The 17,767-nt window shown below is 36.8% G+C and overlaps 2 long non-coding RNA genes across 2 annotated transcripts; both read right to left on the bottom strand.

Moving 5' to 3' along the window:
* Positions 1 to 172: 172 nt before the first annotated feature.
* Positions 173 to 1,039, bottom strand: LOC133711993 (uncharacterized). Its single transcript, XR_009847100.1, has 2 exons — positions 906 to 1,039; positions 173 to 423 (listed from the first exon to the last, which is right to left on the bottom strand). It is a non-coding gene; the product is annotated as an uncharacterized LOC133711993 (long non-coding RNA).
* Positions 1,040 to 8,862: 7,823 nt separating this feature from the next.
* LOC133710615 (uncharacterized) lies at positions 8,863 to 11,284 on the bottom strand. The gene is made up of 2 exons (XR_009846780.1): positions 10,329 to 11,284; positions 8,863 to 9,576 (listed from the first exon to the last, which is right to left on the bottom strand). It is a non-coding gene; the product is annotated as an uncharacterized LOC133710615 (long non-coding RNA).
* Between the last annotated feature and the right edge of the window lie 6,483 nt (positions 11,285 to 17,767).

The following is a 17,767-nucleotide window of genomic DNA, read 5'->3' as shown; positions in this document are numbered from 1 at the left end:
AATATGTCAACAACTTTAGAAATCAGTCTAGGAGTGCAGACCTCTTCGCATCCTAATATAGGATTGCAATAGAACTTGAATCCTAATTGAAACTGCAGATCTTTGATGACGTTATGAATTATTCAATTTGCCAAACCATCCAAAGTAAAATCATCACACATAACACAAGATCTGTTGACGCAGTAAAACCCTCCAAAGAGGTAAACAACTGCGGGCACTATGCCGGTGAACAATCCACTATATGAATATGAAAGTACATAAAGATCTTACACAACTCATCTACTAGAACCAATCTAGTGGGCAGCGGTGTCTCCTCGTCTTTGCTACTTTCAAATCAGCGACCTTGTTCTCCTTTGTCAATCTTAAGATGGCACAACTCTCACCTCGGTTGTCAATCACCTCAAGGCACAAATCATGCATGAACTACCAACACACATGAAGCATAAAACCAGAAAACTTTTTTGACAGAAAAAGCTTGGGATTTGATAACCCTTCAAAAGCTAAACAAGGAACAGCTTATGAAGGATTCTCACATGAAACTTTAGCTCAATGCTTTCTGAAGATAAAGGCAGAAAACTCTCAAGAAGGCAACGACCAAATATTCTGATATATTCCACCAACATGAACAACCCTAAGAGAAACATATATATAGGAGAGGACGAGCTAGGGTTTCTGATGTACATGGGCTTCATGACGTCTTTTATAAAGCATGGATTAAAATAGAATCATCATTTAGAAAAGCCCATAAACCAATTTAAGAAAGTTTGAATGCTTTGGATAAAACCATCTGAAAATTCGCATATCAATGCATTAGGATTGAAAAGATTTTCGCATCCTACAATAGGATTCAAAGACAAGTTCAGTCCTAACCTCTTGACAAGCATGCACATGTATGCAAGACATACCTGATTGATGAGAGTGGTACATGAAGCTTGAAGCATTCCATTCTTTCAAGGATCCAAGAGTAGAAAGCTATTACAAGAAACGATGACTCTTGGTTGTTGCGCTTAGGAAATGCCAATCAAAATAAACATTGCACTAACACGAGGAGCTCATCCAAACTAATTTGAAGTAGAGTAGCTTCAAATAAAAAAAGATAGAAACCTTTTTAAAATGGAAAATGAAATTCACACTCCTAAGTTTACAATTCACTCTTATTTCTTCTTTTAAATGAAATTCACACACCTAATTTTTACAAAAAGAAAAAATTTAAAATACTAAAAAATAAAACATGGAATGTGAATTTCTTCATAGCCAAATTGATTGTTGCCTTCATGAGATTCATTTAAGGTCTCACTACGCTCTGTACCTAAACTACAGACTACATAGAGTCACAGACTACATAGTACCAAATGATTTATATAATTGCACAACATTTTTTTATTCTTGTGTGGATCATAACCCAATAGTATGTTCTCTTTGTCTGAAAACTTTAATATAATTAAGGTCAATCCAATATAATTGTGAAAGATGAAGTGAATGAGTTACTTTTTGAAACATGGCTCCATCAAATTTTTTATTTTTTATTTTATTATTTTTATTTTTATTTTTTTTTGCTAAAATTGCTTCATCATGAATTCTCCTCACCTAAATTCGTCAGGGAATTTTTCCTTATCTGGATTCCACTCCTCACTCGGATTTGCCTTGAAGGGAATACTCTTCATCCAGATTCGCTTTGAGGAGATTTCTCCTCACCCATATTCGCCTTGAGGAGATCTCTCCTCACACATATTTGCATTTAGAGAATTACTTCTCAGTTCTCACCCAAAATTGCCTTGAGGGTATTTCTCTTCATCCAAATTCGCCTTGAGAGGATTTCTCCTCACCCAGATTTGCCTTGAGGAGATCTCTCCTCACACATATTTGCATTTAGAGAATTATTGAGTTTTTCCTTCTTTTTTTTTTCCATCAGATTTTACAGATATTTCTTCATCTTAACGGGAATATATCCCAAATAACTAATATATCGGGAATATTTGACGATATAGGAAAATTTTTGCAGATACGGTGGAAGATAAGGTATTTTCCCCCTATGATATATCGGTCCCTCCAAAAAATGAGATATCGAGAGATATATCAGAAATATAGCAGATATTTCAATCTTTGGTTCGATGTCATGTTCATGATGTGTACTCAACTGCACGTAGTATGAGAAGTCCCTGATAAAGAGGGTATGATCCAAGGACTAAAATATCGAAATTTTCGCCAAAATTTCGGCGATAATTTCGTTTTTTTTTTTTGGACCGAAATTTCCTAAGCATACCAAGTGATTTTTGTTAAATATTTTCAAAATTTTCCGAAATTTCAGGAAATATATATCGAGAAATATTCGATATATCGCAATAATCTGAGCCAAATTTACTCATTTGTTGGCTTGTTGCACCTTTCATGTTTTACGACTTCCATTGAAAATAAAAAGAGATATTTAAAGTAAATTTAAAGAATTGTCAGTAATTTAACATTTACTATTTCACCTTAAATTATTATAACTCACTATATAATAATGTTTATTCAAGGTTTTCTTGTGAAATATAGTAGATAATTGATAAAACAAACATCTCCAAAAGGTTCATTTAAAGTTTCCATGATTTCTATCATTTTTCTCGATTATTTACCGATATTGATATATCCTCAATATTTCCGTCGAAATTTCTATTTTCTGGACCATCGATATTTCCTCGATATTTTAGTCATTGGTATGACCCATAATGTTATTCATTTTTTTTAGTAGAATTATTGGTATTAATATAACTGAAATTATATAACCCCTAGAACATGACTTGAACTCAAGCCTTTCATTTGCCAAAAAAAAAAAAAAAAAAAAAGGGTACTAATGACACTATACTAAATAGTACCGGTCTAATGTTATTCATATTTAGCTATTCAATTCATATTATAATCATATATAACTTACAAAAGGAAAATTCTATAATATGTTAACATACAATTACCACTTTTATCACTTAATTACTCAAATGAAAACCTACTACAATTACCACTCTTAGGACTTAATAATTACTCAAATGAGAACCTATTTTACTTTAACGAGTACCTTATTTATCTCAATGAGGACTTTTTTCTAGTTACCTACTTTATTCTTATGAGGACCTTACTTACCTTTATGGGGACTTTTTTTTAGTTACCACATGAGTCCTCAAAGTGAGTTTCTCTGACCTAGCCTCTATGCTAGGGTTTCTCGTTGAAAACCTTTCTTCAACAAAATCTTTCAACTCACCCAAACTCGATGGCTGATGTCATTCCTAGCCTTGTGCTGCTTGCCTCCTCTTGGCATACGCTGTCAACTTGACAGTAGGACCGTCTCCGGCATTGTTTTGGTCACCGCTTGCATCGGTGAAGTGGATCGATGGATGTCGACCAGATCTGCTTTATGACCTCTGGCTTTGCGAACTGATGTACAAAGACGAGGATGGATGTGGTGGGGATATCTTGGGTGAGCCTGTCAGTGGTGAACTTGATGATTTTGGTGACGGTTCGCTAACCTCCTTCGATTCAAAAAAAAAAAATAGTCCTCAAAGTGGTTTTACATAAAATAAGACATATATGAAAAATATTAACATACCAAATCTTCACCCTTTACAGAATATGTGCTTAGAAAAAAAGAAGATATAAAAAAGAAAATACCAAATTAAGGCACCCTTCACCATGGGGGATATTTATACGTATGAGAATTGTCACTGAAATCAAATGTTTCTCATGATTATAGAAGCAATAATTTACTTCTTCCTTTATTCTGAATATAAATATTGATCAATAATTGATAATATTATAATTAGGAATATATAATTGACAATATTATTTAGGAATATACAACGTTACAACTAGTACGTGACTCGAACTCATAATCTTTCACTTATAAAAATAAATACAAGGGTTCTTGACACAAAGCACCAAAATTGGCCAAAATTATCCCGGTTACCCCAGCAACAGATTTTTATTCCCACTTACACAATTTCAAATAAAATGACAATTTTGCCCTCAGCTTAATTAAAAAACTACATCCATGCCATTGATCTCTCCCTCTTCCCTCTCATCCATCTCCGATCAAACTCTCTCTCTCTCCTCCTCCCTCTCATCCATCTCCGATCAGACTCTCTCTCATCCCTCTCCTCCTATCCACTGCCGTGTTCATCCTCTTCCCCTCTGACCCGGCTCTAGAGCTCGCCCAGATCCAACTCAACCACATCGGAGTCCACTCGTCGCCGGAGCTCACCCTTGACCTCTCGTTCTCGCTGACTATCAAGGTCGACCAGTTCTCCGATCTGCCGCCGGTCATCGTTAGAGCATATAGAAGGAATTGACGATGTTGTAACGGAAACCACCCAGAGCAAGAGAGAAAGAGAGACGAATTTTCTGCAGCACCGATTCTGGTAGGCTAGGAATCAAAATTCTCTCTCTACTGTGGCATTGGACAGTGGTGACCGGTTTGGTTGGAGAAGCTTCCGAGGACGCCTTGCCGGAAGCCAAGATTGGCGTCCTGGACTGACCGGATGTGCTAGGCAGGGAGAGAGAATTTCGATTTGTTGACTTGGGTGCCCAAAACAATTTCTGGGTGCCCAAATCAGTTTTTTTTTTTTTTTTTTTTTAATTAATGGGGCAAAAGGAAAGGAAAAAAAAAAGTTTTGAATGTCTATTGGGGGGCAATAGACGTTTATTGCCTCCAATAGACGTCTATTGGAGGGCAATAAACGTTTTTAAATTGATATAATCTCTTCGTTTTTTTCTTTAATCAAAGTTTTATTTGTCTAATTTTAGGAAGATTAGTTCTCATTCCGTCTACCGAAAGTTCTATTGGGGGGCAATAAATGTCTATTGGTGGGCAATGGGGGGCAATAAACCTTTCTGGCGACCTATGATATCTCCGACGACCTCTTTGAAGAACTTCGGCTAGGTTTTCAGAAAAGTCCGGTGGGCGGCAGCCGGTGACCAGATTCCGATGAAAGTTGGCCAGAATCAGGCGACCGGTGACGGGATTCCGGCAAAAGTTGACCTGAATCCGGCGTTCAGTGACCTGAATCAGGCGACCGATGACCGGACTCTTGCGAAGTCTCTTATGGTTTATCTCTCTTCCATTTTCTCTCTCTCTCTCTGTCTCTCTCTCTAAGTAACAAAAGGGGAAGAGTAAAATAGTCTTAAAAAAATAAAAAATAAAAAACAAAAACAAAAAAAGGGGTATTAGGGAAGAGTTCCTTAGATTGCTTTGGGTAAGGAGGAATTAAAAAAACTTAATGAGGTAAGTGGGAAAAAAATCCCTGAAAATGGAGTAAATGGACAAAAACCCTAAATACATTATACCATTTGGTGTAGTACTTGGCATAAAAATAGTACTTGCCTACTTGGGCAAACTAATGAAAATAATTTTGGGTGCACCATCGTTTAGTAGCTAGTGAATAAACTTTTTATTAACTCTATGCCAACACATTATCGAATTAGCGTCAAGACAACATAGCAATTTGCTGGTCGAAAGTGAATCTTGGGCTCTACTAATAAGTCCTGACATATCATATGCCAAACGCACATCCATGCATTTCTGTTTGTCGCTTGCTTCAGCTTCTTCTTGCTCTGTTCCTTCCCTTTCATTTCCAAACACACCTTATTTTAAGGCCGAAAATGCAAATTGACTTTGCCTCAAACATAGCAAGAGTTTGAACAATATATATATACACTTAGCTTTCTCCACGTATTTCAAGCATAATAAGTCAAAGTGATTAGAGTCATTAGACTTTAACCTTGTGTTTGTATCTGCATATTTTTCAATTATTGATGGCTTTGATAAAACATGTACTCCTTTCTATGCCCATTCAGGCCAATATAGATGAAGCAATCTATGCAAAAGACACAGACTAACTGTTCTTATTCATTAATCTGCAGGTCCATTTGAATATATTGCTATTTTTTGTGAAATGTGTACTAATCAACAAATGTTAAAGTACGTGATTCTAAATTCAAGCACAAACGATAGCTCTCATTTATTCTTTTGTGTCGTAAATCAATTTGAAACATTCTATTGATAATTAATTATTGGGTGCGGCTATTGCTACCCTACCATTTTCTTTATTCACCCTACTTGCTCATTACACTCTACATTTTAATTTCAATTATTAAATTTACTTATTAAACCTATTTCTCTTTATAAGAATATTCTTATATGACATATCCAATTGAAAAAAAATGTTTTTAACGAAAATCTCTCATTTAATTTATACCAATAAAAAAACTAAAATATATTAAAATTTCCTAATAAAATCATAATCTATTTCAAAAAATTAAATCATAATCTAATTTACCTTCATTTTTTTAATTTTGTTTTTTTTTTCTCTATTTCAATCCATGTAAAAAGATTAGTACGTTTCTTCAAAAAATAAAAAATAAAAAAAAAGATTGATTTTATTTTTTTTGTGTTTTAAATTTTTATTTTCAGTGTTCACAAATGGTATTACAAAGATTTTGATAAAGTTAACACTAATGGTTTTGTGAATTGCATAGCGAATTAACGATGAGGAGACAACAAAAAGACAAAAAAAAAGTAATAAATTCAAATTTGGGTGGAGATGATAAAGATTAATGTTATCCAATGAGAAATTAAGTAATCTTTGTATTTAATTAATTACTTATGTATTTATTTTTTCTCACATTTTTGGATTTTAGAAAATTAGTGTACATATTAGTCATTTTGCACTTGGGTAATATAGTCTTTCAATAATTCAAATATTTGTAGGGTGAACTAAGAAAATGGTAGGGTGGCAATAGCCGCGCTCTTAATTATTTCTTGAGTAAATGTCAAATATTGGTGCTTGCATTTGTGGTACTATAGTCAATAACTTTCAATCAAAATGTGCATTTACCCGCCTCACAAAATATTTTGAGACATTACCCCACATCACTTTTTTTGAAATAGGCCAATGTTCTACTATATATATAATATATCTATCAAGTTTCTAAGACCACGTACGTCCATGTATATTTCTGTTAAATTGATAACATCTCATGTGGGAAAGAGATAAGGCGAAAACATGTTGAAGATACAATCGTAATGAAGCTCAAAACTTCAACACCATTCCAACGATGAGATATATATATATATATATATATATATATATATATATATATATATATATATATATATATATATATACAGTTCTTCTTGGTTAATGACGTCCTTACCTAAACTTAGGTACGGATTTTCAGTTTTTTGCCACTTTTTGATCACATATTCACATCTTAACCATTCAATTTTTAGGTCATAATGTATAGATCATCTCTGCAAAATTTCAGCTAAATTGATGATCGTTAAGGCATTCAAAACTGCAAATTACAACAATGTACACGAACGGTTCCTGTTCGACAGATTCGGTTCGTTCGTGTAAATTGCAGTTTTGGATACCTTAACGATTATCAATTTGGCTGAAATTTTGCAGAGATGATCTATACATTAAGACCTAAAAACTGAACGGTTAAGATGTAAATATGTTATCAAAAAGTGGCCAAAAATTGGAAATCCGTTCCATAAACTTAGGTAAGGATATCCTTACCTGAGAAATTTTGTATGTATGTATATATTTATATATATTGGGTAAAGCAAAATCAAAAAGTTTTTTTTTACTCCAGTAAAAATTAATCAAGTATTTGATTCAAAGTAGCAACTAATATGTGTGTTTTTTATATTGGTTGAACAAAGTAGCAACTAACAATTAACTAGATAGAAAAAGAATGAGCTAGGGCATATAGCTAGTCAGGCAAGTGCGTAAATGTCAAGATAAGTATTATGCATGGGTGGCTTTGTGAAAAAAGACACACAGATGTCGACCAGCTCGATAGATCGATCACATGCATTCACATTCAAAAGGAAGGAACAGTATCAGCATGGGGTACTTGTTTTAGTCACGGATGGAGATGCCTGATGCCCTAGCAGCCTAGCTAGCTCGTCTTGGCGTGTTCCCCGGCAATGACAACACCACCGGGGGGGGGCCCACTCATCGGAAGATGCTCTAGCTGTCATGCATGGCGTCTTCTCTTTCTTCTTATCTTCGACTAATTCCGCCGGGGACTAAACTTCCTTTCTCTGTCCTTTTCTCCATCTAAACAAGCACTTCACTTCAAACCCACCCTTTCTTGCTTCCATTGTGATAAACTGACAGGGGACCCTTAGAATCTAGCCATCTATCCCTAGTTCGCTGTCCATCTATATGTACTGTACTTGCATATACCCAGCAAATTTCATGACCAATAGTAATCACCACGGCCGGTATGCAAAGCAAAACATTTGGATGTAAGGTTGCAGAGCAAAAGACTCAACTAGAAAAATCTTTCTTTCGTTTTCTTTTCAATCCCCACCTCATCCATCCGTGATGTGACTGAGAATTGATCTCGGGACCAACCACCACACAGTTATATTAGTTTCTTAAATTTCTTTACTAATTGAAGCATATATAATAAATGTCACTTTTGGTGACTTTGTAATTTTCTAAACTATCTCTTCTTTTTTTTATGGGTAATATCCCTTTTTTCTTCCTAAGGCCACTTAGAGAGCATCTTTAGCAATGCTAGCCATTTTTGAGTTAAATTTTAGCTAAAATAGCTAAAAAGTCATTTTAGCTAGCCACTTTAGAATTACGTCTGCATCAATGCTCTCTATTTTAGCTATTTTTGAATTTATATTATTTTTTAAATGAATATTAAATAGTTTAAATGTATTTATAAATTACATAAAATAACTTAAAAGGAAAGTTTTAAATTATAGATGCCTCTCTTTACTCTCTAAATTTATTATAATTTTTGGCCTAAAATTAGATGCCTTTCAGTTTTAATAGTTTGAACTATTTTTTGTAGTTGCTCAGCCCGCCATAAAATTAAGATTAATCTTGTTCACATAGGATGCAATAGAAATGGAATCCAAGCTGTACATATCTCCACTAGCATGACTAATTTACAATGTTACCAAGTATAAGTAACACCCTCTTAGCGGACACACGAGCCGTGGTGGGACCCGATCGCGACATGCATCCCGTAATCCCATATCCAAGCTACACCGTGGTGATCAAAGGAGGCCAAGAGCTCACCAGGAAGCCACCTTTCCAGCATTGCCAAGATGCCTCTCCATGATCAGCTTTTGAAGACTAGAATAACTCTTTTGCTTCCACATTGAAGAAAAAAAATGGAAAGAGTCTCCCTTCCCTATAAAATGGGACTCATTCCCACTTACTCAACATCCCATTACATTTCTTGTTATCAACTTAGACCACAAGACTATATTCGACAAAATACAATCTTCCATCGAATCAAATTACTCATCAATTCTTACATTAAGTGCCTTATCCAAATATAATCTCATCTCAATTGTCAGTAGACTACATCATTGTGCATACTTCTTCGTCTCTCGAATGTCGATACTGATTCCGATGAAATGACATAATTCCATTGACAGATCCAAACATATTTACTCATGTCAATTAAAGCATGAACTCTGTCATCCAATCATTTCAAAACTGAACTCATTCGACCCTTACCATATCATTCTTTCATTGTCTGATGCGGTTGAAATAGCCTCACAATTTAACCCTGCAAAATGTAGTTGTCAATATAGGATAAGCAGGGATCGTTCAGTCCGGGGATTGTAGGGTACACCTACACAAAAAGGTCAATTAACAAATAAAAGAATAAAATGGGGGTTTTGAAATCTGGTTCCTAATCTACTTAAAATAAAAACAAAACAAATAAACTATCTACAATGATCGACTTCCGTAACCTAGACCAATACCACTCGAAAATTACTAAGTGTAAAAACAGAAAATCCATTTCAACATGCTACAAAAACGTGCCCATCTTAAATGCTAGTTAAGAGCCCAAATGAAAAGCTGTCACGGTTCAATCCATTTATCTGATCCGTTCTTCGAATCAACTCACACGTGCAAATTAACCATTACACATAGCAATTAACACGTAATTTCCAGAATCGTTTAATCATTAAAGCATGATTTTTACCACTCTTTAAAACTAATTACTACTTGTTTAACTCAGCGTCTTAACAAATAATAATTACTCTTGGAAAATTAAGCAAACACACAAGAATACTTAGCGTGATTCTAGCATGCAAACTTATTAACCTAACTCTGAAAATTACCTAAACACGTAAAAGGGCACAAGATTGTAACATGCATCATAAAAGAATTCTCGAAATTAACTTAATAATAAACTGAAAATCTCAAAAATATTAATAAAAATATTCTGAAAATCTCATGTCTCCAATTACACAACTCGCAAATCCAAACACACAAAACCGAAACAAAGATTGTAAGTAGAGTCATAGTTACACTTTGAAGCTTTCCTTAGTGGCTTGGCAACAAGGTGATGAACTCGTCTCTGCTATGGTGGTGGAGCGTCCTTGACTTAGCGCCTAAGAACTTCGTAGGTTGATGGAAGGATGGTGCTCACGGTCTTGTAGGTGATGGAGGTTTGAGAAGTGAATTGGGCAGAGTTTCAAATTAGTCTTTTGGCCAGGAAGTGATAGGCCAGGAAGTGATACTCTTGGTGTTGAGAATGGCTGCTATTTATAGAGGAATCCTCATCTCTTGTTGTCACGCCCCTGATTTTTAACAAAATTTAAAAATCGATATATAACCCCATAATTATACATGCGTGAACGTTCAGCCATCAATACCAAATACCTGGAAAACTTTTTCCCTTTATACAACATACATATTGATGCCCTGAACCCACTATGTCAATATTGACCCGCCCACAGAGTCATATATTACATAAGCTTACGAATTAAATTGTCAACAACAAGATAAAACGTAAAAGCTCCTCAGAGTTTACTACAAAGCGGAAGTCATAACAATGGCAAAGCCAATCAAATTTGCTTCCTACCAGTTCTGCTGCCAACAAGCTACCTCAGCTTCAGCCACGATTACCCTGGCCTGCAGGATTAACCCCTACACCGTTTGAATAGTGCACCGGGTTGTCACACAACAAACCCGGTAAGCTTTTGCAAGCCCGTATGAGTAACTCAAAACAACTCACACCAAATCACGGGATAAAAGCCCGCACAACTCACGCCAAACACGAGGAAAACCTTTCGACTCGAGAATAAGGAAAACATATCATGCTTCCCAAAACAATACTCTTTTCCCAAAAGGAAAACACAAAAGTCACACAGTGGCAAAATCATATAAATCATTAACCTAACAATTCAAATATGATAAATCGATCCAACCTGGATAAAACACATCAAAATGGTCCAACCTGGACAAACACAGACGCACATCAATCATACCTATTGTTAACCTAACAAATAGCATATGATTCTTTTAGTCCAACCTGGACAAACACATTAAATCGGTCCAACCTGGACAAAACACATCAAATCAGTCCAACCTGGACAAAACACGTTAAATCGGTCCAACCTGGACAAAACACGTTAAATCGGTCCAACCTGGACAAAACACGTCAAATCGGTCCAACCTGGACAAACACATTAAATCGGTCCAACCTGGACAAAACACGTCAAATCAGTCCAACTTGGACAAAACACATCAAATCAGTCCAACCTGGACAAAACACGTTAAATCAGTCCAACCTGGACAAAACACATCAATCGGTCCAACCTGGACAAACACATACGTACCCAGTAATCGTAAGTAACCTACTTAGATCCATGAGGTACCATGGCAGACAGACTAGAGCTCTAACTGAATATATCATAACCTGTCACCTCGGCCAAGGTTCAAACTTACGATATACATTGCCTGAGGATGCAACCTGCAACCCCGGATCCTTAGGCCAACCTGACCCTCAGATCAAAACATTAAACGAGTCGCACCGGACCCCAAATGTCAAATCAAATCAAAAGGAGAAATCACAACCTGTGACTCTCACATCCTCAGACCACCGGTCGTCAGATCAAAACGTTAAATCAAATCAAAAGGTGAAATCACAACCTGTGACTCTCACATCCTCAGACCACCGGTCGTCGGATCAAAACATTAAATCAACCCAAAAGGAGAAATCACAACCTGTGACTCTCAATTTCTCAAACACTTTTCAAAACAATAGAAATACCATTTCCCACCATTTGTTTTCTGAAAAGCCACAACCCCAAAACAATAAAACACATCAAATCATGCATATTGTTTTCATCAATCCACAGCCCACCAAAACATATATACTTCACGTAAATATATATATATATATATATATATATATATATATACACACACACGTAGTCATTCACTCAGGAATGCCACTAATACCAACTATAGTTCATTTCGAAAGCTAATCAACCAATTAATCCGTTCATAAATGAACCTTGTGAGATTACTCACCTTGAAACTCCCGCTGCGTCTTCAATACAGAACAAAGCAGCCAAACCACAAAACAACCGTCCAAGAATACTTCCCAAGTACCTAATCACATACGGTTTCAACTTAGCAACAATCCACAAACGATTTAAGTCCGAAACCCCTGTTTTGAACTAAAATCCCCAAAGTGACGCCAATCGAGGTGAAACCACATCCGAGACCACCCAATGTCTCCGGAATACTTCTACGATCGATATGCCAAAAGCACAAGTCGATCGGAAGCTCGAATCCTCACAGATCGAAACATCGAACGGTCCGAAACTGTAAAAATCACAACATGCTCATACGATCTCCAAAAATTACAAACAATATATCAAAATGCTCGTATCGACGAGTAGATCGAACTCAGGAACAGAAACTATCCCTGAGGTGGCCGGAAACCGCCGGAAAACACCACGACAGTGGCGGCGCTGCCGCCGACCCAAAGTCGGAATTTGACAAAACTCCCAACACCAAAGTTCTTCATCTCAACCCCAATTTCAACTTTCATAACTACAAGAAAGTCCAATTATAAGCCAATCGATCGAATTTTACCTTAGAACAAACCGGACCGATTGGAAACCCTAGAATTTCAATTCCAAAATTCAACCTCCATGAGTTGAATCGATGCAAGCCACCTTGTGGGAAGCATCAACGTCCTCCAAGCTCCAAAAGCCCTCAAGAACCACCGGCTATGGTGGCCGGAATCGCCGACCCCGATCAAGGCGATTTCGTCCCCGAAGCGGTCTCTTCCAGTCGATGTAGCTCCCTCCACAACTCGAATCTCTCTTCAATCCTTCCACAGACCTCAAGAGGGGATTGAGGCGAAGAGAACCCACTTTGAATCGCGTCCTATGGTGGCCGGAAGAGAGAGAACAACGCCGGCGAAATGGAGAGGAGAAACCGGGCTCGGGAGAGAAGGGCTGAGCTCTGGTTTCCATTTTAGGAAATTTGGGCTCTTTTGCAAATTTCCCAAAAATTCGTCGTTTTATACAAAAATGGAAAGTTTTTCCGAGGCCCATAACTTCTTCATACGAACTCCGATTCTAGCGTTCCACATGTCCACGAACTCGTATCGACGCGCTCTACAACTTTCGTGAAGGAAGTTTTTGGAGAATCTCAACGTATCAAAAGTCAACCTTAGCAACCCCCCAAAGTCATACTTTTCGAATAAAAATTCATCCGAAACACTTCCGCTCCATCCACGAGCCACGAAAACGTCCAATACCCACAATTTAAATTCCGGAAAATCCTCGGAAAATAAATACAAATTTCCGGGGCATCACACTTGTGATGCAATCATGACCATTTATCTAGAGGTGATTTCTCCTCTAAATTTCCTTGATTTTCTCTTGACAGAGTCTTGAATTTTCTGATCTCTTTTCCCCTTGATGACTCATGGTATATGCCTTGAATAGTGACCAGATACATCCCTTATTCCTCTCCTTTGAATTGCACTAATTTCTTCTTCCAAGAATTGTGCACATAATGAACCCCTATAATCAAGAAAATCAGAAATTAATTAGTGTCATAATCAATGGGAAATAAGATAATTAGGATAAATATTGAATATAACACTCCCCTTTTATCTCCACGAAATAAGAAGAATTTATGTGAATAAAACTCCTTGAATTCCTCCTTATTTTTGTGCTTCATCTTATCCTTCAAGTTTCCTTGATTTCATCACTCAAGAGTTTTCGATGAGATGTACTCTTTTTAAAACAAGAAAATCAGAAATAGGAAAGTTCAAATGAAGAAAGTTCCCCAAAACAAAATAGAAAATATTTCCTAAAATGAAAGAGGAAAGTTTCTAAAATGACTTATCCTTCATTTATGCTCATTTCTGTTCTTTTTCACCTCTTTTCTCCATTTCCGACCTAAAAACAGAAACTATGTTATAGTTAGTAATTTTAAGAGAATAACTTAGCCAAATGAGGGAAAATACATATTAAAAACGACACACTTTGTGCTCCTATCATTGTCCAATGAAAAGAATCTGAAACGTATCATGTCCTTGTTTTGACCAGTGAAGATCTCTTAACCAAAGTTGTAAGACCTCGGAAACTTGTTATTAATTCCTAAATGTTTCCTGGGATTAATAAAGTGTTCGTTTGTTCGATTTCGTGGTTCGAGGGTGGAGTGGAATTATTTTCGGGCGAATAATTATTCGAAGTGCACGTTTTAGGGGGTTACGAAGTTTGACTTTTTATACGTTTAGATTATGTGAGAACTTTCTTCACGAAAGTTGTAGAGCGCGTCGATACAAGTTCGTGGACATGTGGAACGCGAAAATCGGAGTTCGTATGAAGAAGTTATGACCGTTGGAAAAAGTTTCCATTTTGGTTAAATAGGAAAAAAATCCGAAAATATCATAAAAATATCAACTTTCCATTTTTGGAAAGTTTCTATCTCCCCGAGCCCGATCGGCCTCCCACTTTCGCCGGTCGATTTCTTCCTCCTCCGGCCACCTTTTGCTTCGATTCCAAAGGGAATCCTGCTCTCCTCAGTCCCCTCTACACGTCTATGGTGGTGATTCGTCGTGGGAAGCACCGTAGACGACGCTACAAGGCTGAGAAGTTGCACGGTGGAACTGCAAATCGCCTCAAATCGCCGGCCTTGGTTCTCCCACCTCCGGCCACTATAGCTCGAGTTCTTTGAGGGCTTTTCTTGCCCAGAGGATGTAGATGCTTCCCTCCAAGCGGCTTGTAACCATTCAAAGTGTGGAGGTCGAATTTTGAAGATTGTGATTCTAGGGTTCTTCGAATTTATGAACTTGCGAGGTAAATACCGGCCAAATGGCTTTGATTCGGACTTTGTGCTAGTTATGAATGTTTCAATTGGAGTTGAGATGAAGAACTTTGATGTTGGAAGTTTTGTCAAATGTTGACTTTGGTTTGGTGGCGGTGGTTTCCGGTGGCCTCCGGCCACCTCTGGGGCAGTTTCTGCTCCTCAGTGCGATCTACTCGTCGATACGAGCATTTCGATATATAGTTTGTAATTTTTGGAAATCGTATGAGCATGTTATGAATTTTCCAAGTTTTAGGGTTTTCGATTCGTTTCAGTTTTCGATCCGTGAGGATTTGGCCGTCCGATCGACTTGTAGTTTTGATTTGTTGATCGTAGAAGTGTTCCGAAGACGTTGGATTGTCTCGGATGAGGATCCGAATGTTGGATCGTCGTATAATTGTGTTTTGTGAATTGTGTGTTTTGTGTTGTATTGAGTGAGGCCTTGATTTGGTTAGGTGATTAATGGTTTGAGTTGGCGGACGATTGTGAATCGTATCTTGGCTGTTAGAGAAGACGCAGCTGGATTTGGAGGTGAGTAAATCTCACGGTATTTCGGTTGATAAAGTAGTTATGTTTTATTTTAGTATATGAAAAATCATTTTCGAAACAAATTATTTGTTTTAAAATATATGAACTTGATCGACAACGGTTCATGGGTAGGTTAAAACAATGTTTTGATATAAAATGATTTTCGAGAAGTACAATTTATAAAACTATAGTTGGTATTAGTGGTCATTCCTGCGTGAATGACTACGTATATATGTATTTACGTGGAATATATATATTGGATGGTGTGACATTGGTGAAGTTGTGTTTGAGAGTGTGATTAATTATATTGTAATACCAAAGTGGTGACCAAAGTGGCGATAGTTTATATTGTTGTACCAAAGTGGTGACCAAAGTGGCGATAGTTTATACAGTAGTACCAAAGTGGTGACCAAAGTGGCGATAATTGATGTAATTGTATGAGTGTAGCGGTATACAATTCATCATGTGAGTGATTGATGTAATTGTATTAAAAGAGTATTTGGAGTTGATGGGTGATCATCTACTTTAGTTTGAGTCGATGCACCCATCGACTATCGACTTTAGTTTGGTGTTGATGGGTGATCATCGACTCTAGTGTGAGTTGTTGACCTGTGTGGTGTTCTGTGTGATGACCTGTGTGGGTGTGGTGACCTGTGTGGTGTTCTGTGTGATGACCTGTGTGGGTGTGATGAGCTGTGTGGTGGTTGGCGTTATTAATGGATGTTTTTAGTAAATGTTTATATTTATTTCTATTATTGTATTGTTTGTTTTCTTGGTAATCTCTTGAACTAAATTCTATGCAGGGATTACCGTTTTGAATTGATTGTTTTAATGTAATTCCCTGAACTAAATTATATGCAGGGATTACTATGATTTTTATTATTTGTTTTAATGTAATCTCCTGAACTAAGTTATATGCAGAGATTACTATTTTCTGAATTAATTGTTTTCATCGTAATCTCCTGAACTAAACTATATGCAGGGATTACAATGATTTTGAATTGTGTGTTTTTAGTGATCTCCTGAACTAATTTTCTAAGCAGGGATTACTGGTTTTATTTACTTTAATGATGTGAGTGCAGTTGTGGTTGAGACTCGTGGTGAGTCAAGAAATGTTTTATCACGTCATTGTGGTGATAAGTGCTTTATGTTGAGAGGAAAGAAGTGTGATTTCGTGGTTGTGTTGTCAAGACTGAAAATGATTTGAAACGTCACTGAGGTGACAACTACTTTTGTTGAGTTAAATGAAGGTTGATTTTGTAGTTCGTTGTGTTTTTAAATGTTTAAAACATAATTGAGTTTAATTGATTCGTTGAAGTATTGTGAAATTGGATGCTTGAGTCGAGAGTCAGAGCATGTTGATTTTGATATGAGTTAACTTACGTGAGCATGATATTGAACGATGGTTTTGTATGTTTGGTTTTGTTTTGTGAAATTAAATGTTGTTGCTTTAATTATCTCACGAATTGAGAAATTATAAGCACGAGTGACGTGAGTCATTTTTATTGAGTTTACTCATACGGGCTGAAAAGCTTACCGGGTTTGTTGTTTACATTGCTGGTGCACTATTCTATGGTGTAGGGGTTATTGTGCAGGTTTGAATCACTACAAAAAAGAATTCATTTTGCCACGGCTTTGTGCCGTCGCAGAAAGTCTGTTTGCCGTCGCAAAAGACCAATGACGACGGCTAGGCGACGGCAATTACACCGTTGTCGTTGGTGGCGTCGCCATTGCTCGTGGCTACGGCAAAATGCCGTCGCAACCGGATTTAGCGACGGCAATGCGAGTAGCAATGATTTGGTCGCTTATTAGGCGACGGCATGTAGCGACTGAAAACGCCGTCGCAAGTAACCTATTTGCTACGGCAGATGCCGTTGTGTGCAATAAACTTTTTTTTTCATATTTTTTTATTTTTCCATAAATTTTCCCTCCAAATTTGATTAGAAATAAGCGGGAAATTGATTTTCCCTCTAAAATTGTGACGGCGTCATTGCCGTCGCCACCCCAAGTATTTTTCATATGAAGCTTTAGCAACAGCTAATAACCGTCGCAACCAATTGACCACTCAATTTTTTCAAACCAAAATTTTTTCTGTCATT

The sequence above is a fragment of the Rosa rugosa genome, chromosome 5, assembly GCF_958449725.1.
Source record: "Rosa rugosa chromosome 5, drRosRugo1.1, whole genome shotgun sequence".
In the NCBI taxonomy this organism is placed as follows: Eukaryota; Viridiplantae; Streptophyta; class Magnoliopsida; order Rosales; family Rosaceae; genus Rosa; species Rosa rugosa.
The sequence above is the reverse complement of the archived record's forward strand: the minus strand, read 5'-3'. Positions and strand labels throughout refer to the sequence as shown.